Here is a 25,428-nt window from a genome sequence, read left to right as displayed (position 1 = left end):
TGCCACTGGGGAGTGCCTTGCTCTGAGCTGTAACCAAATGCCTGTCCTAGTGATAGAAATTTTATTACTCCTTCACACAAAGGCAATTAACTAACAAATGGCTACCTTAACTGCCAGGTCAATTTGGGATGACCTATGAATGAATGCATAGCAAGTCATGTTGTAATGTCCTCTTAAGGGAAGGCAAGTTAATATTAATCTTGAGAACATGTATGTAACTGCTTGTTGATATGTAGGTTGGAATTTCTTGTCTTTATAATCTCCCAGCAGATGGCCTATGATGAGCATTGTAATCAGGTTTAGGGCTTATTCAATAATAAAAAGATTTCCTTTTTTTTTTTTTTTGTATTTTGTGGAGAGGATTCTCTGCCTTAACAGGGTGTTTTTGTTTTGTCCCATACTGATAACAAAAAGGGAGAAAAATCCCTGTAATTTTAAGCCTTGTGCTAATGCCTTATACTGCTAAAGCCAAAAATAAATAAATAAATTAATATCCTAGAAGAGAATTTTCATATATAAGTTTAATAGAACTTTATATAATATATAAATTTGTATATGACTTTAATATCACTTTAATAGATTGTTTTAAACTTAAAAGCTTGCCTATTTCAGGTTGTCCACCTAACCATTGATTCTCTGAAATAAAAAAAATAAAAATCCGTGGATATGGGATAATAAGCCATTTACCTAACAATAAAAAATTATTTAAAGAACCATTATGCCAGGTATTAGGGCTATAATGATTAGCAAGATGAAACTTTTTAGGGAATCTAGAGCCTCTGAAAAAGGTAGACAAATAAACAGGCTATTAAGATACAGGGATTGGGCCAACCCACCAGTGCAGTGGTTAAGCCATATGTATTGGGACAGGATCACACATGGAAGACTGCAGTTTGAATCCTGCCTAGCAGATTACATGTCAGATGTGTGTGCATGTGTGTGTGTGTGTGTGTGTGTATGTCTAGGATGCTGATGGTTTATCGAAATGGAGGAAAGGGGATTGTAGCATGACCATACCACATTTCCACACTTGGGGGTGTTCTCTGTGTCTCTGGTGAATACACATGCCCTCTGAAAATTATACACACACACACACACACACACACACATATGCACATACATAAGATACATTGTAATCAAATGGTTTGATCAAGGAATTATGAAGTGCTATAGTAAAATTCAGGAGCAGTATTTAACACAGTGTTTGGGGAGTAAGAATTGGCTCAGGAAAAAGCCAACTTAGCTGAAACCCGAAGAACGAGTAAGAGTATCAGAAAATGTCATGTGACCAGCCAAAGTGACTAGCATGTGCAAAATGGTGGATATAAGACAAGGAATTAATATTTGTGGAGCTGTAAGCAGTTCAGTATGATTAAAACATAAAATATTAGTAGATAAGGATAAGGGTGGTGAGTGACAAAAGATGAGGCTTGTACTTGCACATCTTGTTAAGACATATGAACTTAGTACAGTAGGCAGTGAGAAGCCTTAAGAGAAAGGAAGAGGTGGTATAATCAGAAAAATAATTCTTTAGGAAAAGCAACAAGACTAAAATATGAAGCATAGTTTGAAATGGGGGAAAGTTTGAAGGTATGGAGACTTGTTAGTAAGAAGAAGTAATGGACTAGTTAAATGATAAGTGTGTCCCCCACCTAAGGAGGTGAGATGCAGATGTAGAATAATGGTGTATTCCAGAGATATTTAAGAGATATGATTTATAAAACACTAACATTGATTAGATGAAGAGCGTGAGGCATAGGAAAAAATTCTAGTGCTTTAGTGGCACATTCTTTACAAATTTCCATGGTTGAATATCCCATTGTGAAAAGGCTAAACTCATTTTGGCTTCTTCTCTCAACTAGTCATGTGTATATGAAACACAAAGTATGCCTGGTAATGGGATAAGCTCCCCATTTTCCAAAACAACATGAGGCGAGATCTCATTCAAATTCTCTTTCACCTCAAGGACCATAAGTAAATGCTTCCTTATTGGCATTATATTTTGGATAAATTCATATGCTACCAACTGAAACTCAAGCTGATTTAAATGCAGCATCTTTGAGAGAGATGAATTTCCTTGTCACCATCACAGATGCCTACAGACAGCATAAAGCAGAATACATTATCAAGTGAACAATGAGAAATACAAATATTGATTGAAAGTAGCCATAGCTAACTTTCTGTTGATTATTATAAATGTAGTAACTTAGGTGAGTGAGTTTAAAAATAGATAAGAAAATTAAAAAAAAACACAATATAAACTGTAACCTGGTAATTTTATAGGCCATGACAAGCCAAATTTATTGTATCCTGCATGTTAGGGAAATGGAGTAAAATGATTAGTAACTTTCAAAAGTATTCTCAATTAACCACAATATTCAGACACTATTATTATTCAGTGTCATTTTATCTACAGGTCTGAACACTTCTTCCATAAAGTAAGCATGCAAAACTAATTCTTAACTAAATGTGTAAGTATGTGCTTTAGTGATTACCAAAAGTTATATAAAATATTACAATAATACAGTTGAATGTATATAAACCCCAAACTAGACATGATGTACACTGATTCCCTTAATAATTCAATAGACACTTCAAATATTTTAAAACTTAATAATCATGATGATTAACATCAATGATTATTGACTGGTATTTTGGTTAGAAACAAAAAAAAATACTTAGGTATTTCTGTTCTTGGCCAGGACAAAATCTGGAGGATTAATTTTTAGTAAATCTGTGTTATCATTTTGCTTAGTCATCACTTGTCTTTCATACTTGCCAAGATGCTTAAATTATATTTATTTGGGTGTCATATTGTTTTGGCTTCAATAAAATGAAATATTTCTTGGTCTTTTGAGTTTCAAGACATATTCAGTCCTAAGGCTTGTACAAATGGTATTTCTAACACAAGGAATACTGTAATGTTTACCACCCAACCTCAGTTGATTCAAGAGTTCTGTTTGAAAGGTGGCACTATCAGAGAGAATAATACTGTTTTACCAAGACTACTTTATCTGCTTTATCAAGTACAGTTCAAAAATTAAAGCTATAGAAAAGTTTGAAAACAAAGTAGCATATTTGTCAATGGGTCTTCCCAAGGTACACAATCTAGATGTTTCAAGAGACCATTTAGAAAGAGATAGTCTGGGCTAAGAAAACTAATAAGGGATGTGGAAGTTCCTGGAACAAGCCCCAATAGGAAGTCCATTACATTCTTTAGACCTGAAGAGGTAAGGAGAGATAATGGTGTTACTGGAGTTTAGAAGGAATTCGGAGCTATAGAAAACAGGCCTCGTTATAACAAATGTGACCATAGAAGATAGAGAGAGGGAGTATGTGTGGGGCTATACATAGAAATCTCTCTTCTCAGACCTCTGTTCTCTTTCTCCCTCTACTCCAGCTCTCCAATTTCCTGGTGGTACTACCTAACCAAAAGTAACCTAACTAAAAGCCAGCAAGAGAGTTAACAGTAATGCTTTTAGTAGAGATTAGCCTTCTGAGAGGACAGAATAGGTCAGGAAAGGGAAGAGACTGAACCTGCAGAAAAGAGATTAGGGGAAAGCAAAGACTAAGTATCACAGCTCCATAAAGAAGAGCATGTGGTTTTCATGAACACGTCTAGATTTCAAACCAAAAGCAAGTAATTTCAATTTTGTTTTTAATGCACTACTTGGGTACCTTGGGATCTTTCTGAAATTTCAAAATTTGGAGATTGAAAATGATCAGCCTGAAATACACATGAGAACAACAGTACTTCCAATGGGTAGACATGTTAACTGAAGTAGCACTTTTCATGATGGGTAAGATCCACCTTGCTTAGAAATCAGGCAATGTTTTAAATATCTGGAAAGGATTTTATGATTTAGTGTTTTTTCCAATTTTTCTTGAAACACAAATGCCCTCTCAGTTTATCATTCATTTTGAAAAAAATAAGAATTATTCTTATTTATAAGGAATACAGAAGGGCACATGTACTATAAAATGGCAACTAATGTTCATCATCTGTATTGGAAAAACAATATGGTGTGGAAGAACGGATACCCAATCATGGTGTACATGTTCTAACTACAGAAGACAACTAATCAATGAACTGATCATTATTTTTAGCATCAAGTGCTTAAGATGTGCTAGTCTCTCTGCATATCATCTCATTTAATTCCAATAACAATTCTGTGGCTGAACTATCATCATATTCCTTTTGCAGCTGGGAAAAACTATGACTCTGAGATGAAGTGACTTGCCTAAAGTCACTATTTTCTGTGCAGGAGTGTGAGTTTAGTTTTGTAGGGTTTCATGAGTTTTCAAAAGAAATGTGTAACCTAGGTGTTGGTGTGAAATTTCTCCATGTTTAAATGTAAGTTAACTTTTCGTTGCTTTCTGGTCAAAGGAAATGCATTTACATATATAATATAGTCTATGTTAAGGTCATCATCTACTCAGACATAATTATAAACTCTTTGTAAACTCTATCCAAAAGTATGAGTAATGTAAATCTTTCTCGTACTGTGGCAGTCCTATAAAAGGAAAATATTTGAGGCAAAGGAGCCTTTTGGTGCCCATGAAATCATACCAAGTTACCATTTGTAGTTTCTAGACACTTAGGGCAGAGGAAGTTCTTTAAAGAGACATCTTCTGGAAATATCTTTATACTTTATGTAACTACAACCAACTTTATACTTTGTACTTTATATAAATACTGCTCTCTTCATACCCTAGAGTGATAGAACACTACTCCTCCATTCTGTTCATGACAATCTAAAAATACACAGTCTTGTGTTCCACAACAACCTAACAACCTACCTAGTTCACTCAGTTCACTGCAGAACCATGCTATTATATGAACAAAAGCAAAAAAATGGTGCTTTCTCATTCATGGTAACTTTTTTTTTCCTTATTTTCCTCATTGATGTTGTAATCATGGGAAAGAGTTTTGACATGTTAAAAAGTTCTAGAGGCCCAGCTATAGGAAATCATATTACTTGCTAGCAATTTCTTCCTCTATAATTTATTCTTTTCATTATGTTTTCTGCAAGTGCATAGCATAGAACTGTAATCTACAGCCTTGGTGTTGTATTTACATTGAGAATGATAAATGCGTATGGGAGGAGAAGACACACATGCAATTGTGAGGATAGAACCATTACAATCCATTGCAATGGTTGTGAGGCATAAAAAAATAGAAGGTTTGGTTTGGATAACTAAATGAAATGAGTCTGAAATTGTAGCAATGCCTCCATCATTTTAGAAAAAAGGTAGCTCTAAATATATTGTTCAGCTATTCTTGCAGGTCATTTTTTTTCTTTGCTGTAACAGAAAACACAGAGTGAAAAATATGTATCAAATTTAAACTCCAACTCTAATGTATAATTATACATACTATTATTTTGATGAGGAAATGCTTCTATTTCATCCATGAGAAGTGCTTGGTATACTTGCATTTTATAATATTATTGAAGAAGATTTCAAATTTATTCATAAAACCAACTAATTCTGAGAATTCTTTGCTGTAACAGAAAACACAGAGTGAAAAATATGTATCAAATTTAAACTCCAACTCTAATGTATAATTATACATACTATTATTTTGATGAGGAAATGCTTCTATTTCATCCATGAGAAGTGCTTGGTATACTTGCATTTTATAATATTATTGAAGAAGATTTCAAATTTATTCATAAAACCAACTAATTCTGAGAAAATTTGGAAACACAGAAAAGCCCAATTAATTCAAAATAATGGAGAAGGATTATGGAAGAGCTAAAAGATAAGGATAATTGGAATCCATATATAATCCTTATTGTTTAATCCTTAGTTTCAACTTATTCTCTCTTCAAATCATTAACCAAAACAGCTCACACATAAGGCAACTAGTTTGAATTGAAACCATTTCCATCTAATATATAAATGTCTCAGTAATTATAATTTGTATCATTATTACATGTTTACTATATACTAAACTCTATACACATCTAAATCCTCACAACAACCCTGCATACTAGGTGTTACCGCTAAGGAGCTGAAGTGTAGTGATTTAAAGTGGCTTAAGCAAAGTCATAGTTGAATTTAAACTATGTTTTCTGAATCCAAAACCAATGCTGTCTTGTCTAGAGTATAATTGGCAAATTCCACTAAGTAAAAGGAACAGATACAAGAACTGCTGATAATTTAACAACAAGATTTAGAACCCTGGAGATGGAGAATTATCTTTAATACTATGTTTTCCATTTATATATATATATATATATATATATATGTTTCCTATATTAGCCATTTCAGAGGAATCTTTCACAGTGATACAACAATTTATTCCATGTTTTAAGGCTGTACATATCATCAAACAAATGATGTCATTGATATAAATAAGCTATAAAGGCCTTTATGCAAATCAGTTAAATTATATAGTGCAACAAATTTTAGGCACTGTCTTATAAGAAAATAACTTTAACTGTCTTGCCAAATGAATTTATTCAAAATACACTTGAGGTAACTAGATTTGTATTCCATTAGTCAATCTATTCTGTGCATATGTGAAATATATCTTTGATATATTAGACACTATGGATAGGCACTTTGGGACTAAAAAGATGAGCTTCTGATCTGAAGGCCCTTACAGAAGAAATGAAGCAAATACAGCAGGAGGTACAATGTATTTGTGCTAGGAAAAACAATGTTATACACTGTAAAGATGTATAGTGATTAAATGTAAATAACAAATATATATATTAAAAATGTAATAAATACCTACTCTAAGAATGATATAGACAGTACATATGTAATTGAGATGAAAAGTGATTATTTTCACTCAAGTAAACAGTAAATATTTTAAATATAGAAAATTCCAGAGCAGAATGGTGACACAGTGGTAAAAAAAAAAAAAAAAAAGCAATGCCCTCTGAGGGCTGCCCACATGAGAAGTTTCCAAGTTCTCATCCAGACGTCCAGACACTTTCCTATGTATGTCGGGCACATGCATGCTCATGATTAAGGGCTAGTTGAGGATGGAGGTAATTCACGGAATTGAGACCCTGTGGTGGTTGGTGTGTGCATCTCTTTCTCACTCATGGAAGAAAGTGAAACTTTGTATTTCTTTGATCAGTGTATACCAAATGTCTGCTCTCTGTAGCTTAAATGGGAAAACTAGAAGGTATAATAGCAGGGAGGGAAACTCTAGATACTAGAGATACTAGCAGGAGGTGATAGGAGGTGGTAACAGGGGGAGGGAGGAAGGAGAAAAAAGCAAACAAACAATACATTTAATTGATCCAAAAATGAAAAGTTACTTGCTGATGATAATGTATATGGTAATGTCTTTGACTTGACTGATATGCACTGTATTCATGCTGTGAAAAATCATGTTATATACTGTAAAGATGTATACTGATTATTTGTATAAAGTCATGACATATTTTTCTATGCAAAAATGTGTCGTGACTTTTCTGACTACCCAAGAGAATTTTTTTTTTGAGAGGTTTTTACTATAGGGCTCATGTGCTCCCCAGAAAGACAAATAGAGATAGAGAGACAGAAAGCGAGAAATCATCCACTAGGGGGGATGGCCACGCCGCAATCCCTTCTCCTCCATTCTCCTTTCAGGATCTTGGGCACTCACTCTCACGCACTTGGCGTGAGTTTAAGCCACCGGGTCCAGGACTTGAACCACAGTGGACTACATTGGAGTCCAGTGACATAGCCATTATGCTAACTGCTGGTCCCCCCAAGAGAATATTTCTAATGTGGTTCCTATGAGTCATGAGGAAAGGAAATAAACTAGTTAACATTCAAAGAAGAAATGACCAACCCGAGAGTCCTATTGAATTAATAGAAGAAAGAAATTATACTTTCTCCTTTTCTTCTTTTATTCAAAGGGGGAAACAAAAGGTACAACCTACTATATAGACTCTTAAGTAAATGAATGTATTTCAGGGCCTGTACTAGGCACATTATAGCCAATAGCTACTTCACTTAATTCCCAATGACAGCTCTGTGAAGTAGATGCTGTTACTATGTCCTTTTTATAAAGCAAACAAACAAGCAAACACACACAAAAAAAATCCTTTATCTTTAATTCTTTTTAAAAGAATTTTGAGAGATTTTTGCTATAGGATGCATGCACTCACTGGAGAGATAGAGAGATGGAGAGAGAGAAAGTGAGAAATCACCCCCTGAGAGGTGGCTACACCACAATCTCTTCTCCTCCATTTTACTCTCAAGACTTTGGGCACACATGCACGTGCACCTGGCATGAATTTCAAGCCACTGGGCCCAGGACTTGAACTATGGCTGGTGATGTGCGAGTCCAGTTCCTTAATTAATACAATACCTGCTGATCCCTACTTTGATTTCTTGAGAGAGAAAGAGAAGCAGAGGCAGGCATCCTCAACAGGATCTTCATGTCATGATCCAACCTCAGGCTCTGCCAGCTTGGATCACGAAATGTACAGGGCAGACCCAGGATATGAACCTGGGACCTTCACAAGTTAATCCAGTTGTGTTACCCCTGTATGCCATCTGGTCCTTATAATCTCCTTTTTAAAATTGAGGGAACTGATACTTAAAGTCAACTCCTGTTTAACCCCAAAACCTGATTTAATACCACTATCAATAACTTCCTTGGGTAAATAGAAATAACAGCATGAAAAAAGAGATTGTATATTGTATTGGAAAGAAAAATCAACCCAACAGGGGTCCACATCCTGGCTTTTCCAATGATAATCTAGTGTGACTTTGGAAAAATTACTTAATCTAAACCTCCATTTCTTTATCTTTTAATGAAAATAATATTTTCACCTCACTGAGCAGTGATTTAGATTAAATGTATAGCATAGAGGGACCAGCAGTTGGCATAATGGCTATGTCTCTGGACTCCCATGTAGTCAACTGCAGTTCGAGACCTGGCGGCTTAGACTAACGCCAGGCACGTGTGCATGTGTGCCCAAGATCCTAAGAGAAGAATGGAGGAGAAGGGATTGTGGAGTGGCCATCTCCCCCGGAGGGTGATTTCTTGCTTTTTGTCTCTCTGTCTCCCTCTGTCTTTCTGGTGAGTGCACACGCCCTATAGCAAAAACCTCTCCAAAAAAAACAAAAACCAAAAAACAAAAAACAAACCATGTATAGCATGGGGACATATAGTTAGCTTGTGTTGGGAAGGAGATAATAAAGACAGAAAGTCCCACCACCCATCACAAGGAAATGGGTAGCAAAGATCTTCTAGTAAAGAGAATTGTTGAGGGACTACAATGTTTGCAGAAGAGTTCAGAGAGAGAGAAGCAAAATTTTGAAAATATATGTATATAGTCATTGTCATTCTATGTGGTATGATACATTTATAAAAATAACACCAATATGTAAAAGAGAACAGTGAAGTTCACATGCAAGAACTTGAAAGCAAGAAAGTTAAAATATGAAATCATATATGAGAACCACAGCAGAGATGCAAAAATACCTTTAAAAAAGTAATGGCCTCTACTGCAGCAGAACTTGATATATAATATAAATGAAAGTATTATTGTAAGTTGAAAGAAAGTTTGCATCAATAAAAAGGAACAATTGGTCTGACACAGAAGCATGGAAAATATAAAGGTAAAGGGTGACACTGTTACCAAAGCACTGTGCCAGGCTGATTAAAATATCCAGTCCATATTTCAAGTGTATCTGTACTACATATACTACCACAGAATGACTTTTAAATAAAACTGTTCTATTTATGGACCTTGGGGCTGTTTCCAGTATTTTGTTATTACAAGCATTTCTTTTTTTTATTATCATCATCATAATCTTCTTTATATTACATTGGATTACATATAACTTTACAGTGTATTACATTGTTTTTTCAAAAGGGAATGCCATGCATGTCCGTCAGTACAGAGACATTAATCTCCCCACTTCAACATTCAATATCTTTTATATGTTTTCCCCAATCATTATTTTTATTAGTGAGAAACAGATAGGGCTTATTAACTGTTGATGATGACATGTATAGTATTCTCAACTGGATTGGTCTGAGAAGTATTTCATGATGGGCAAAGTATTTTTATAAGCAAAATGAGAAATAGCAATTGACTGTTTTAAAAAATAATTAGAATAATTACAAGCATTTCTATAGTCTTCATCCTATTAAATGCTCTCTTTTGCACATGTATAAGTATATAATCAGGGCTTAATGATGAATATTTATGAAAAAAATTAGCATTAGGTCTCTGGTATGTTTAGTACTGTGTAATATTAAGACAAGGCTCCTGGGTTGGCATGGTGCAGGGTGGTTGAGGCACTGGACTCTCACATGACTGACCAAGATTTAAGTCCAGGACCTGGCAGCTTGCTTTCTCATTTTCCCTTTCTTTCTCTCTCTGGTCAAATTTAAAATAATAGTAATAATAGTAGTAATAACATTAATAAATAAAGTTAATTTTTTTAAGAAAAGAGAGAAGGTCCTTGTCCTCAAGAAATTTCCAGTCTGTATAGAGAGTTCTAGCTAATATATGTGACCGATATAAATTAACATATAAAGAAGTAACAAACTGTCAGATTGTCAGTGTTCTGGTGATTCAGAGGTACCCTGAGAGTGAGGAAAGCTTTGCAAATGGTCGATTAAACTCTAAAACTAAGGTAAAACTTTGCCTAGGTATTCGAAACCCTCAACACTGTAAACTACTTCTTAATAAAATTTTGCTCCAGTTGGCTGACTTCTATAATTTTCTAAGTGAATAGTAAAAAGTCTTTTTTAATAGCTTAAAGAAGAAGATGCAACAAGTTTATGAGTTAAATATGGAATAGCAGAATTGGATGGCTAGGATATAATTTCCTTAAATCCTGTTCACATCTCTAAATCCTTCCAAACACCCCCGCATACAGAACCCTGATGAGTTTATCAAAAAAGGGCAACATTTAGACATTATATAACATCTAAATCCTGTAATGACAGCAGCAATGACAGAATCTGCTACTACTATGACTACAAACATCTCACACACTCACAAAGTTTAATCTTCACAACACATTTATGTATTATTATTATTATTTGTTATTACCGAATTTTACCAAGGAGGAAACTAAGAATTTAGAGAAAATAAATTATTAAGTAGGAAATACAGAGCCACCAACTCCAGTATTTAACTACTATATGATTATTTATTTATTTATGTTTTAGAGAGATTTTTGCTGAGACAGAGAGATAGAAAGAGAGAAATCACCCCCCCCCCCCGGGGAGATGGTTATACCACAATCCCTTCTCTTTCATTCTCCTTTTTTTTTTTTTTGGAGAGGTTTTTGCTATAGGGCGCGTGTGCTCGCCAGACAGACAGAGAGAGACAGAGAGACAGAAAGTGAGAAATCATCCCCCAGTGGGGATGGCTACACCGCAATCCCTTCTCCTCCATTCTCCTCTCGGGATCTTGGGCACGCATGCACACGCGCCTGGCGTGAGTTTAAGCCACCGGATCTGAAACTCGAACCATGGTCAGCTACTTGGGCGTTCAGCGACATGGCCTTTATGCTAACTACTGCTCCCATCCATGCATAGTTTTTTTTGATACTACACATTTCCATGAGCTTTTCAAAAAATTTATTTTTTATGCATTCAATCACTGTATATCATTACAGCATGGGAAATGAATTTTCCCAGCATGAATACACTGCATATTAGTCCAGTTAAAGATATTACCATACACATTATCGTCAACAGTTTTCTATTTTTGTGTCTCTTAAATGTTTTTGCTTCTTTCTTTTTCCCCTTGATTCCTGTATGATTTCAGAGTGCTGGTTAGACCTGAGAATTTTACATTTCTAATATTTTTACCCATGATGTTGATGACCTTGGTCCAGGGACCACACTTTGAGAACCACTGGTTTAGAGCACGGAGTTAATCAAATTGGCCAGAGACAGGCGGTTACGTGAGTGGCTTCATGTTTACTGATCACTGTGTCACAAGGAAAGACAACTCAGATTTGAAAGTAGGAAAGAAAATTCATCAAAAACTTTTTTTTTTTTTTGAGAGAGAGGTTTTCGCTATAGGGCGCGTGTGCTCGCCAGACAGACAGAGAGAGACATAGAGACAGAAAGCGAGAAATCACCCCCCAGGGGGATGGTCACGCCGCAATCCCTTCTCCTCCATTCTCCTCTTGGAATCTTGGGCACGCACACACACGCGCCCAGCGTGAGTTTCAAGCCACTGAGTCCAGGACGCGAACTGCACTCAACTACGTGGGAGTCCAGCGACATAGCCATTACCCTAACTGCTGGTTCCCATCAAAATCATAACAGTAATTCTTTCTCGATAATGAGTGCATTGAACTTCTTTTAATACACATTTTTGCTATTTTCAACACAGTTACATTTACATCCTATTAATTTTATAATCTGAAAGAATTTTTTAAAGAGCAAAACCTATTGAAGAAGTAGGTCACTAATGTCAGCTTCATGAGGTAAGGAGGTAGCTTTTATATATCTCCTACCAGTAAAACTTTATAATGAGTCATTCCATCCAGAGTTCCCCATTCTGGGAGACTCATCTCTTGTGTCTTTCCCTTATCCTGAGCTTGAGTTTTGAAGAGCTCATTGTAATACATCCGTAATTACAGTGCACACAATGGCTCCTTTAAGAAGCAGACTGCTGTTTCAATGTTTTCTTTAATTCATTTTATTACTTTATTATGAAAATATCTACTAGTTATCCATTTTTTTTAAATTCAGTAAAAGCCTATTATTTGACGATAATGTCAGAACCGCAGTTAGTGTAATGGCTATGTTGCTGGACTCCCATGTAGTCATCTACGGTTCTAGTCCCAGACCTGGTAGCTTAAACTCATGCTGGGTGCGTGTGCGTGTGTGCGTCCAAGATCTTGAGAGAAGAATGGAGGAGAAGGGATTGTGGCGTGGCCACCCCCCCAGGGGGGTTGATTTCTCGCTTTCTGTCTCTCTGTCTCTCTCTGTCTTTTTGGTGAGTGCATACACCCTATAGCTAAAACCTCTCAAAAAAGAAAATTAGGGACCAGCAGTTAGCGTAATGGCTATGTTGCTGGACTCCCATGTAGTCGACAGCAGTTCGCGTCCTGGACCCGGCGGCTTAAAACTCACGCTGAGTGCGTGTGCGCGCTTGCCCAAGATCCTGAGAGGAGAATGAAGGAGAAAGGATTGTGGTGTGACCATCCCTCCTGGGGTGGGGGGGTGATTTCTCGCTTTCTGTGTCTCTGTCTCTTTCTGTCGTGCCCTATGGCGAAAACCTCTCAAAAAAAATAAAAAAGATAATGTCTTCTCTGTTTGAATTGTGAACACCCTGAGCATGTGTCTAGCATGGAACAGTGGGGGGCTGTGTTACATTTCAACCAATTTTTCCTGATCAACTAAACTGAGGAGATGGTGCTTGGCTTTAATGTATAAACCAGGTGGCACAGAAAAGCCTAGTGCTATCATTTGTTTTTCTAAACCATGTCTGCAAATGCTACAAAACCTCTCACTGAATGATTATAGATATAAAAAGACATGAAAACCCAACATAATTAGTCGTTATTTTAAAAATATTTACTGTATATCTACTGTGTGAATACACTTCATATCAGTTCAGTTGGGGATATAAAACACATTATCATAAACAGATAATAACCCATTTCTGCATTACATAAATGTCTTGTCTATCTATTTTCCTCCTTAATTTCTTTCCTTACCCTCTCCTCCTTCAATTTCAAATATGTTTTCTAAATTGACTAGCAAAACTTTAAACAAAAAGTGAAAAAGGGGGTAATTTCAAACTGTCAGTGGGAAAAGTGGTCTAAGGAATAAAAAAAAAATTAAGAGAGTAAGAATGGAGAGGGAAAACAGAAACATGGAAATAAAGATGAATAAAAGATAGAAAATAATATAGTATAACTAAATCTAAATATAGCAGGATTACAATGAATATAAATAGACTAATTTTTTAGTTAACAAAGTTTGAGAAAACAGAATTTTTCAAAGCAACTATCTCTATACTAAGAATTTCTATAAAGACACACCTTTCAAAAAATAAAACCGAAATTCTGGAAATGATGAATTCAATATAAGAAATAAAAAATCCAGTGTAAAGTATCAATAAAAAATTAGTTCATACATAAGACCTCTGAACGTGGATATCCATTAAATTGAAGTAACCGAAACAGTTAAAGATAGAAACAAAACTATGAAAATCAGACTTTAAGAGTTATTAAATAGTGGGACCAGCAGTTAGCATAATGGCTACGTCGCTGGACTCCCATGTAGTTGACCATGGTTCGCGTCCCAGACCTGGTGGCTTAAAACTCATGCCGGGCATATGTGCATGCATGCCCAAGATCCCAAGAGGAGAATGGAGGAGAAAGGATTGCAGTGTGGCCATCCCCCCTGGGGGGTGATTTCTCACTTTCTGTCTCTCTGTCTCTGGCGAGCACACGCGCCCTATAGCACAAACCTCTTCAAAAAAAAAAAAAAAGAGTTACTAGATATTGTTAAGCACTTGAATATATACATAGTGGATATTCCAGAAGGTGAACAAATCAGAAAAGGCATAGAAATATACTCCATGAAATATTAACTGAAAATTTACCATGTCTGGAGATACAGACATCCAAATACAGTAAATTCAAAGATACCAAATACATTTAACATAAAATGATCCTCTTCAAGTCACATCATGCTCAAGCTGTCAAATATCAAAAACAAAGGAAAAATATTAAAAATGTCTACAAATAAATGCCAACTTAATAATAAAGTTTAAACCATCAGGCTAATATCAGACTTCTCAGCAGAAACCTTATAGTCTAGGAGGGAATGGGACAATAGATTTAAAAATACTGAAAGAAAAATACTTTCATCCAGAGATACTATCCCAGCAAAACTACACTTCAAAATAGACTGATAAATAAAAACATATTCTAGGAAAAAAAAAATCCCAAAAACAATAAAAGCAAAAAACAACTGACAGAATTCACTAATACTAGACCAACTCTTCAAGAAATGCTTAGGAAGTCCTCCATCGAGAAACAAAGAGGGATCAGCAGTTGGTGTATTGGGTATGTCGCTTGACTCCCACGTATTCGAACGCAGTTCGAGACCTGGATCCAGTGGTTTAAACTCATGCCAGGTGTGTGTGAATGCATGCCCAAGATCCCAAGAGGAGAATGGAGGAGAAGGGATTGTTGAGTGGCCATCCCCCCTGGGGGCTGATTTTTTGCTTTCTGTCTCTCTGTCTCTCTCTTTCTGGCGATGGCACGTGCCCTATAGCAAAAACAAAAACAAAAATGAAAACAAAACAAAACAAAAAACCAAAACCAAACCAAACAAAAAAACTCTCTCTAAAAAACAAACAAACAAACAAACAAACAAAAACAAAGGAAAGATAATTATTCTTATGCAAATATATGAAGACAGGATCTGGCAGGTGGTGTGGTGGTTAAGGGTGTTGGACTCTCACATGGCTGACCATGGTTCGAGTCCTGGACCTGGTAGCTTACTTCTCACTTTCCCTTTCTCTCTCACTCTGTCCCTCTCTTGTCAAATTAAAATAAATAAACAAAGTTAAATAAAATAATTATTTTTAAAAAAGAAAATATATGAAGAAATAAATTGGCCAATAGAACTATTACGCAAATAACAAACATGTAAAATGATTCAATCCTTACCACAATGTAAAAACCTCCAAATAGATGGCTTGAGTGTGAAGACATTATTATTTTTTTAATTTTTAAAGAATCTATTTTATATTCATTTACTGTGTATCATTACAGCATTCAAAATGAATTTTTCTATCCAGAATACACTGAATATTTGCTCAATCAACGATGTTACCATACCTATTATCTTCAGCAGATAATTTTTCATTTTCGGTTTCTTAACTGGAAAGAAATTGTTTTACCTGAAGGTGGAATAGTACTGGTTTTAGAGAGGTACTGTATTAAGAGACAATGAATTTTTCTTTTCAAATTCTGATGGTACATGAAAGTTGTATGAAGATGAATAGCTTCTATCCAATAGTGTTGTTTGGGAAGAAAAAGACACCTAAGTTAAGGCATTAACTATTATTGCAATAGTTTACATTGAAAGAAGCGATTTGGGATCAAATAGTTGAAAGAGCCTTCAATTGGGAATTTAATTTTAGAGAGAAAAATAAGTAAAATATATGATTTTCTCTATATTCTAGCTGTCATGGGATGGCAAGATAATAAGGAAGGCTGGAGAAAAGTTCTCTTTTACTTTGTATTGCCTCACTATCCATCTTCAATCAAATTTAGAATGTTTTGAGGTCACATTCAGAGAATAAATTTGGATTTTCTTACAGGTTAGAGTGGAAACCAGAAAAGTTAAGATTAAACCCTTAGTTTTGATGATAACTGTACGTGTTATTGTCTACTTTTATTTATTTTTATGTTTTATTATTTTTTATATATTCAATCACTGTATACAAAATTAATTTTCCCATGATAAATACACTGTATATTAGTTACTCCAGTTAAAGATATTATCATGAACAGATAATTTTGCAGTTTTTCATCCCTTAATGTTTTGCTTCTTTCTTTTTCCCCTTGATTCCCTTACTCTCACCATCCCCCATTTTCTACCTTCCCTCCACACTGTCTAGTATCCACAATTCTTCTCCATGCTCTTATGTCTTACCATCTTTCAGTTTCTGCCTTAGAGTGCAGTTATTTGGTCTATATTGAGTGGGGACACACAATGTTTCTCTTTTATAGTCTGGCTTGCCTTACTTAGCAGTAAATCTTCCTTACTCATCCACTTCCTATCAAATGTCAAAGTTTCATTGTTTTCATGACTGTGTAGTATTCCATAGTGTATATCCACATTTTTTCAATCCAGTCATCTGTGGACATTTGGATTGGTTTCATCTTTTACTAATTGTGTATAAGCATGGATGTGCTTTCTAACTGAGTGTATTCCTATCCCGGGTAGAGACTTAGGAGTGGAATTGCTGGATAATATGGTAGTTCTATTTGTAGATCTTTGAGGAACCTACATATTGTCCTCCATAGAGGCTGTACTAATTTGTGTCCCCACCAAAAGTGTAGTAGAGTTCCCTTTCCACCACAACCTTGCCAGTACTTTTTTTTTTTTAAATCTTAGTCATTTTGACTGGGATTAGGTGGTATCTCAATGTGGTTTTGATTTGCATCTCCCTTATGATAAGGAATGTTGAGCATTTTTTCATAAGCCTTTTGGCTGTTCATATGTCTTTCTTAAATAGTTGTCTGTTGATCTCCTATATTCTAATGATCAGTTCCTTATATGATACATAGTTTGCATATATATTTTCCCATTTTGAAGGTTGTTGACTAGCTCAACAATAGCTGAACAATAGTGCAGAAGCCTTTTAACCTGATGTAGTACTTGTCTATTTTTGGGATTATTGCCTATACTTTCGGGGTCTTATTTAAAAAGTATTTGCCCACTCTTATGTACCCAAGAGTTTCCCCTGTGTTATCCACCAGTAGTTTTATAGTTTGAAGTCTTAGGTTTATATTTTTGATCCATTTAAAATTGATTTTAGCTAATGGTGAGGGATAGGGGTCCAGTTTCTGAAGGTGGATACACAGTTTTTCTAACACCATTTGCTAAAGAAATTTTCTTTTTCTGAGTGCATTGACTGGTGCCTTTTGTCAAAAATCAGTTGGATATATATTTTGGAATTTATTTCTGGGGTCTTTATTCTGTTCCATTGGTCCATGTGCCTGTTTCTGTGCCAATACTATGTTCTTTTGAGTAACACAGCTTTATAGTATATTTTGGGGTCAGGGAGAGAGATGCTTCCTAATCCACTCTTCTTGTGCAGAAGTACTTTGGCAATATGTGGTCTTTTATGTTTTCAGAGAAATTCTATGATTTTTTTTTTAATCGATGAAGAGTATCTCTGGTCATTTGATTGAGATTGCATTTAATTTGTAGATTTATTTGGGTAGCATTGACATTTTGATTATATTAATTCTCCCAATCTAGGAACAAGGGGTGTTTTCCCACTTTTTGTGTCATTTTCAATTAAAAAAATTTCATGTTTTTCCTTACAGAAATCTTTGACTTATTTAGCTAGGATTCTTCCTAGTTATCTTATACTTTTTGTTGCCATTATAAATAGGATTGCTTTCATCAGTTATACCTCAGTGTGTTCATCATTAGACTCTAGAAATGCTATAGATTTTTGTATGTTGATTTTTGTATCCTGCCACTTTACTGTATTCATTTATTCACTTAGGGACACTTTTGTATTTTCTATGTATATAATCATATCATCTGCAAATAAAGATCATTTCACTTCTTTCTCAAATGCCTTTTATATTATTCTTTTGTCTGATTGCATTGGCCAGAACTTTCAGTACTATATTGAAAAGGAGTAGAGAAATTGGGGAGCCTCATCTTGTTCTTTTTTTTTTTTTTTTTTTTTTTTTTTTTGCTTTTGTAGAAAAACTTTCAGCTTTTTCCCAGCACAATGTTAATTATGAGTTTTTCATATAGGGCTTTTATCGTGTTGGAGAATGTCTTTTCTCTGCTGATTTTACTTAATCATGAAGGAATGTTGTATTTTATCAAACACTTTTTCTTCATTGATTGGTATGATCATATGGTTTTTGTTCTTCTTTCAGTTAATATGGTGTATTACATTTATGGTTTTCTGTATCTTAAACCATCCTTGCATACCTGAAATAAAACCTCCTGGGTCATGGTGCATAATCCTTTTAATGTGGAGTTGGATATGATTTTCTAGTATTATGTTAAGAATTTTGGCATCTGTATTCATCAGAAATATTGGTCTGTATTCTTCCTGCTGGTTATGTCCTTATCTGTTTTGGGGATAAGGGTGATGGAGGCTTCATAGGATGAACTTGGCAGGGTTCCTTTATTTTGGATCTTTAAAAATAGTGTGAGTAAAATGGGGATTATCTTCTCTGTAAAAATTTTGTAGAATTCAGAAGTGAAACCCTAAGGACCTGGGCTTTTCTTTGTTGGAAGAACACGTATTTATTTATTACTGATTAAACTTTACTGCTTATTTTTGGCCTCTTCAGGCTTTCTATGTCTTCCAGGTTCACTTTTCTTTTTTTTTTTTTAAAGAGACGTTTTTGCTATAGTGTGCATGCACTTGCTGGAGAGACAGAGAGAGACAGAGAGACAAAAAATGAGAAATCACCTCTCCCCAGGGGAAGATGGTCATGTTGTAATCCCTTATCCTACATTCTCCTCTTGGGCACAAATGCACACGTGCCTGGCATGATTTTCAAGCTGCTGACAAATGAGATGAGATTGTCCATCCAGAGTACACTGTATATTGGCTCAATCAAGCACATCAACATACATGTTATCATCAACAAATAATTTTCCATTTCATGTTTCCTGTATGTTTTGCTTTTCTTTCTTCATCCTTGATTCCCTATCCCTTAACCCTCTGCCATCTGCCACTCTCTTCCCAAACTGTCTCTGGTATCTGTTTGCTTTCTATACTGTTTTTCCTCCACATTTTATTGAGTCACTAAAGATCTTAATTAATCTAAATATTTTCATAGCAAGCACAGCTGATATATACATTTCTATGAACACAAGCCCAAATTTAGGCATACGCCTCAATGAGTAGAATGAACATCCTATAAAGTAGCACCTAGCTGGAGCTATATATCATACTGCAGTCATTGAATAGGTATGTTTTTTTCCTGAAACTTTTTTTCAACTTTAATTTATATTCCCTTAGCATGGTCACAGCATACAAAATGTGATTTCCCACCCAGAATATACTGCATAGTGGCTTAATCATGCATATTATTATCACAAATTTTCCATTTCTAGTTTCTAGAATTTTTTTCACTGCTATTTCTGACCCTGTGTCCTTTCCCACCCTCTTCTCACACTATCTCTGGAGTCTACAACTGTCTCCCATTCTTTTCCCACCCACATTGTATTGATCACACAATTTCTTAAATAACTTAACTACTTTGAATAACAAGTTCACTTGATACTATTAAGAAAACCAGTTTTAGCTTAAATCAAAGAAATGCTAAGGAACTTTACTTAAAGCCAGGAGACAGGTTAGGATTCTGATCAAGTGATAGGTGTATAAACCTATCCATATCTCAAGACAGGACACAAATCCTTACAACCAGATAACAAAGTCTATAAGAAAATTAGCAATATTTTATTTGTGATTGCTTTGTGCAGCAGATTCAGTAGATATTGAAGAATATGTTGGGACCAGCAGTTAGAGTAATGGCTATGTTGCTGGACTACCACGTAGTCGATTGCAGTTTGCGTCCCAGGACCAGTGGCTTAAACTCACGCTGAGAGCATGTGCGTGTGTGTCCAAGATCCCGAGAGGAGAATGGAGGAGAAGGGATTGCGGCATGGCCATCCCCCTTGTGGGGTGATTTCTTGCTTTCTATCTCTCTGTCTCTGTCTTTCTGGCGAGTGCATGTGCCCTATAGCAAAAACCTCTCCAAAAAAAAAAAAAGAAAAAAAAATTCAATGCCATTATCAATAACTGCAGGTTTGTCCCAGTCTTCTGAGTGCCTGAGGTACATTGTGAGGGTATGCAGCCTAGCTGTATGGAGCAGTTATCTGCATTCCTCATTAACTACACACTCGAGATGGCTGACGCATGTCTTGTATATTTGAGACTCTATGAAAGTATTCATAGGGCACAGGAAACATCCTGACCCTGGCTAGGTCATGCAATGCTTGTTCTATATAATGTTTATGGCTTACAAATTATCCTCTTTGATGCATGCTCAGATAGTCTTCCTCGGAGTTGCAGAGGAACACCATAAGTAATCTAACTTGACTTATGATGCATAACAGGATCACATATGATAGTAACAAGGTAAAAAGAAAAAAACATACACTAACTGTATCTCTAACTGCAAAACTTCAACCACCTCCTTTAAAGCTTGCAGACAGTTAACTGTTCCTTTTAAAATGTGTAAAGAAGCTCAACATGACTAAGCAGCACAGCTTGTCTGTGTTCACCTGCATCTCTGCTTCTGTGTCTCCTCTTTTCTCTAACATTTTCCTTACAGGACCAAGTCCAGGGGTGAACGCCATGAGATATTACCATCCAGAGAGATGTTACTCTTAAGCTTGCCAGCAGATGCCAAAAGTACATCCTGGACTGACCCCTTCCATATCTCTTTGTCACCATTAATTCCCTGAACAAGGAGCAGCAACAGTTAGTGAAACAAACTGAGGCAGAAAGACTGCCTCAGACCTCTAGCTGCCTTCTGCCCATACAAGAGTATTTTGAGATTTTATAGTTTACTGAGCCACGTGTCATGCCACAGGACTCCTGCCCCCTCCTCCAGTTGAATCTCTCCAGCTCAGCCCCAGATGCACCTGGTCCCAAGAGACTGAGAAATGATAGACACCTAAAGCTGGCAATATACACACTTCTCTGATTGGAAGACAAGGCCCTTTATCAAGAACACATAAGAGAAGTAGAGCTCTTCTTCACCCCATCACTGTAAAATTGATACTAGAAAAGTAGGAAGATGTGTAAAATTCATCAGATGGTCAGAAACCAGTGCAGAGGCATAAGAAATGTGGGAAACACCTCTCCGTTAATGAAATACAGCAACTCTTCTTCAACCATAGACAACATTAAACAATTTTCTGGAATGTCAGAAAAAAATTCAGGATATTCATGGTGACAGAAAAAAGGAAGTCTTTACAGGATTTGAAGGAGGAGATAGGCCCCATAAAAAAGAACCTGTCAGAACTTCTAGACATGAAGACAGTAATACAGGGAATCAAAACCTTCCTGGAAATTATTAAAAGTAGATTCAACCCTACAGAAGACAGAATCTCTGAGCTGTAATACAAAAGCTTTGACTTAGATAAACACAAACACCCACACACAAAGAAAAAATAATTTAAAACCAAGGAAAATACATGGGAAATGTTAGACATTATTAAATGTCCAAATATCCAAATAATAGGTATTCCAGAAGGTGAAGAACTAGACAAGGGCATAGAAGATCTATTCCATGAAATACTTGCAGAAAACTTCCCAAATTTAGAGAAGCATTCAGACATTCAGACCAAAGAAATACAAAGACTCAAAATAGAGTCAACATAAGAAGACACTTTCCATGGCACATCATAGCCAGGTTGTCACAAAGACAAGGTTTTTAAAATGGCAAGAGACAAGCATCAGGTCACTTACAAAGGTTATGCTGCTAGGCTAACATTAGACTTCTCAACCAAAACAATGCAGGCAAGAAAAGAAGGGGAAGACATATTCAAAATACTGAAAGAAAAACAATTTCAAACAAGAATACCATGCCAAGCAAGGTTATCTTTCAAATGGTAAGAAAGGATAAAATTACTCTCAGATAAACAAAAACTGAAAGAATTTACCAATACTGGACCAGCTCTACAAGAAGTACTTGAAGGGAATATATCAGGAAACCTAAGGAGAGACAGACAGAAATAAAAGAGCAAAGAACAACCATGAAAATGAGAAACAAGATGGTAGGGACAAATACACAAATATTGATAATAATGTTAAATGGAAATAGATTAAATTCTCCAATCAAAAGGTACAAACTGGATGAATAGATTATAAAGAAACTCTATTTGCTGCCTACAAGAAACACACCTCATGGATAAAGACATACATATTCTGAAAGTGAAGGGCTGGAAAAAGATTCTTCATGCAAGTGGAAATTAAAAAAAAAAAAAGACTGGAGTCACAATACTGATATCAGGCAAAATAGGCTTTAAGACAAAATCTCTAAGAAGACATTATTGTCTACTTTTAAAAAGCTTGCTCTAAATTACCAAGGCTATGGATTTTCGCTCTACCACTACAGAAAGCACAATCAAGATTGGAAAAAGGAAAACTATCCTGTGGACTCAGGTATGGCACCATTCTTAGATCTGTGTAAAAAATAGTTTGTAAAACTAATTTTCTTTCCCTCTGAATAGTGATAAATACTTTAACTTCTAGAATCTCTGGAAAGTGACACCCAATTGTTTTCCCCTTAAAGTTAGATATATTTATGCTATACTTGTACTTGCATTAAGTTAACTTTTGAGAAATGAACTATATTTGTTAGAGCTTATAAGAAAATAGTATTAGCTTTGAATAACTATTCTCCCTAACTGTTACTTTCCTCCAAAAAACTGACATGGCATTAAAGTTATTTGACTTATCCGAGCTTTTAAACATTATGTCTATCAGTTTATCTATCATCTATCTAGCACTTATCTTTCTATCATGATCTATCTATATCACCTGTATCTATATCCATCATCTATTTATCTATCATCTATTTATATCTATCAGTATCAATGCATCTATCTATATCTATTATCTATCTATCATCTATCTATCTATCTATCTATCTATCTATCATCTATCTATTTATCTATACCTATTTATATCTATCTATCTCCAGAAGAATGACATTCTAAAATAACTGAACATTAATATAATGCTACCTGATGTCAATCTAATGATATATTTCTTAGAGAATAAATTTAATTTTTCAGTAAAACTTGAAAAACATTTTCACATGCCAAAGTCACAATGAGAGGATATTGTTAATGTCCCATATTATTTTGGAGAATTACATACTATATTCAAATCACTGAATACCGACTAAGTTTATTATAAAGTGAAGAGAACATTTAATCTTTGGTTTTGGTGATGTTTTCAGTCCCCCATAGCTTTGCCAAAAAAAAAAAAAAAGAATAAGAAGTACATTACTTGATAATTTACATGGCATATTCCCAATTTTTATAATGCAGAGAAATATTTTGTTAAATATGAAGACCTATATTCAGGCCTCTGTTTAATGCCCAATATGAATGGTTCACAGTTGAAAAGCAATGTAGAGGTGCCAGCAGGTGATAGTTAAGGACTTACACACAGCATTTGAGTCCCACTCCTAGCAACTTGCTTTTATCACTTTCCCTCTCTCTCTGTGTCTCTCTGGTGAGTTTGTATCCTCTAAAGCAAATTAAAAAGTGTAATAATAAAAATTGAATTAAATTAATCATTCCTGGGACCAGCACAGGGCGTAATGGCTACATAAATGGAATCCCATGTAGTCGATGATGGTTCAAGTCCCAGACCCATTAGCTTAAGCTCAAAATGGGCATGTGTGCATGCGTGCCCAAGATCCCAAGAAAAGAATGAAAGAGAAGGAATTGTGGCATGGCCATCCCCCTGGATATCTCTGTCTCTGTGTCTCTGTATCTCTCTGTCTTTCTGGCGAGTGTGTATGTGCCCTATAGCAAAAAACTCTCCTAAAAAATAAATGAATAAATATATAAACAAATAAAAATAAATTAATCATTCCTCTTAAAAAAAGAAAGAAAACCAATGAAAACAGCAATTTGATAAAATGAAACATTTACTAATAGGATAAATCAGAAAAGAGAGGATATTATAAAGATAAAATTATAAGCATTTCTCTAATAGATTCTGTTATGAAACTAAATGTAAAAACAAACCATACCAAGTAGACTTTTTTTTTGTAATATTCTAAATATTCCTGACACTGGAGTGGGTGTCTTCTGTAGGGTTAGTTATATATTTTTTTATATCATTCCAGTGATTTTCATTTTTTGTATTTGTTTTATTTATTTTTTTAAATTTTTTTATACATTCAAGCACATTATTAGCTTACAAAATGAACATTTGAATATGTGAACATTTCTACCTAGTCCAGTTGATCAAAATATCTTCAACAGATAATGCCACACCTCCCCATCCTGTCAATTCTCTGTCTCTGTATCCTTCCTCCAAATGTCCTTCCCCAGGCCCCGTTCCTCCACACACCCCACATCTTGCATTCACACCCATCTCTTGTGTTTGTACATCCTTTAGTCAATCATTTTCAGTCATAGAGTACAAACATTCGGTATAAAGTGGGGACATACAATGTTTCTCCTTCATAGCCTGGCTTGCTTCACTCAGTAGCAAATCTTCCATATTCTTCCACTTTCTGTCAAAAGCCAGGGTTTTGTTGTTTTTTATGGCTGAATAGTATTCCATAGAGTATATATGCCACAGTTTTTCAATGCATTCACCTGTTAGGGGGCATCTGGGTTGGTTCCATGTCTTAACAATTGTGAATAGAATAAACATCGATATTCGAACACTTTTCCAATGAAGAATTTTTCTGTCATTCACCTGTTAGGGGGCATCTGGGTTGGTTCCATGTCTTAACAATTGTGAATAGAATAAACATCGATATTCGAACACTTTTCCAATGAAGAATTTTTCTGTCCTTTGGGTAGATACCAAGGAGTGGGATTGTTGGATCAAATGGTAATTCTATTTGTAGATTTTTGAGGAATCTCCAAATTGTTCTCCACAGTGGATAGACTAATTTACATTCCCACCAGTAGTGTAAGAGAGTTCCCTTTTCACCACATCCCCGCCAACACTTATCATTTTTTTTTTTTAATCTTAGACATTCTGACTG

Source organism: Tupaia chinensis, unplaced genomic scaffold (genome assembly GCF_000334495.1).
Source record: "Tupaia chinensis unplaced genomic scaffold, TupChi_1.0 Scaffold000135_1, whole genome shotgun sequence".
NCBI lineage: Eukaryota > Metazoa > Chordata > Mammalia > Scandentia > Tupaiidae > Tupaia > Tupaia belangeri.
Note: the sequence above shows the minus strand (reverse complement) of the source record.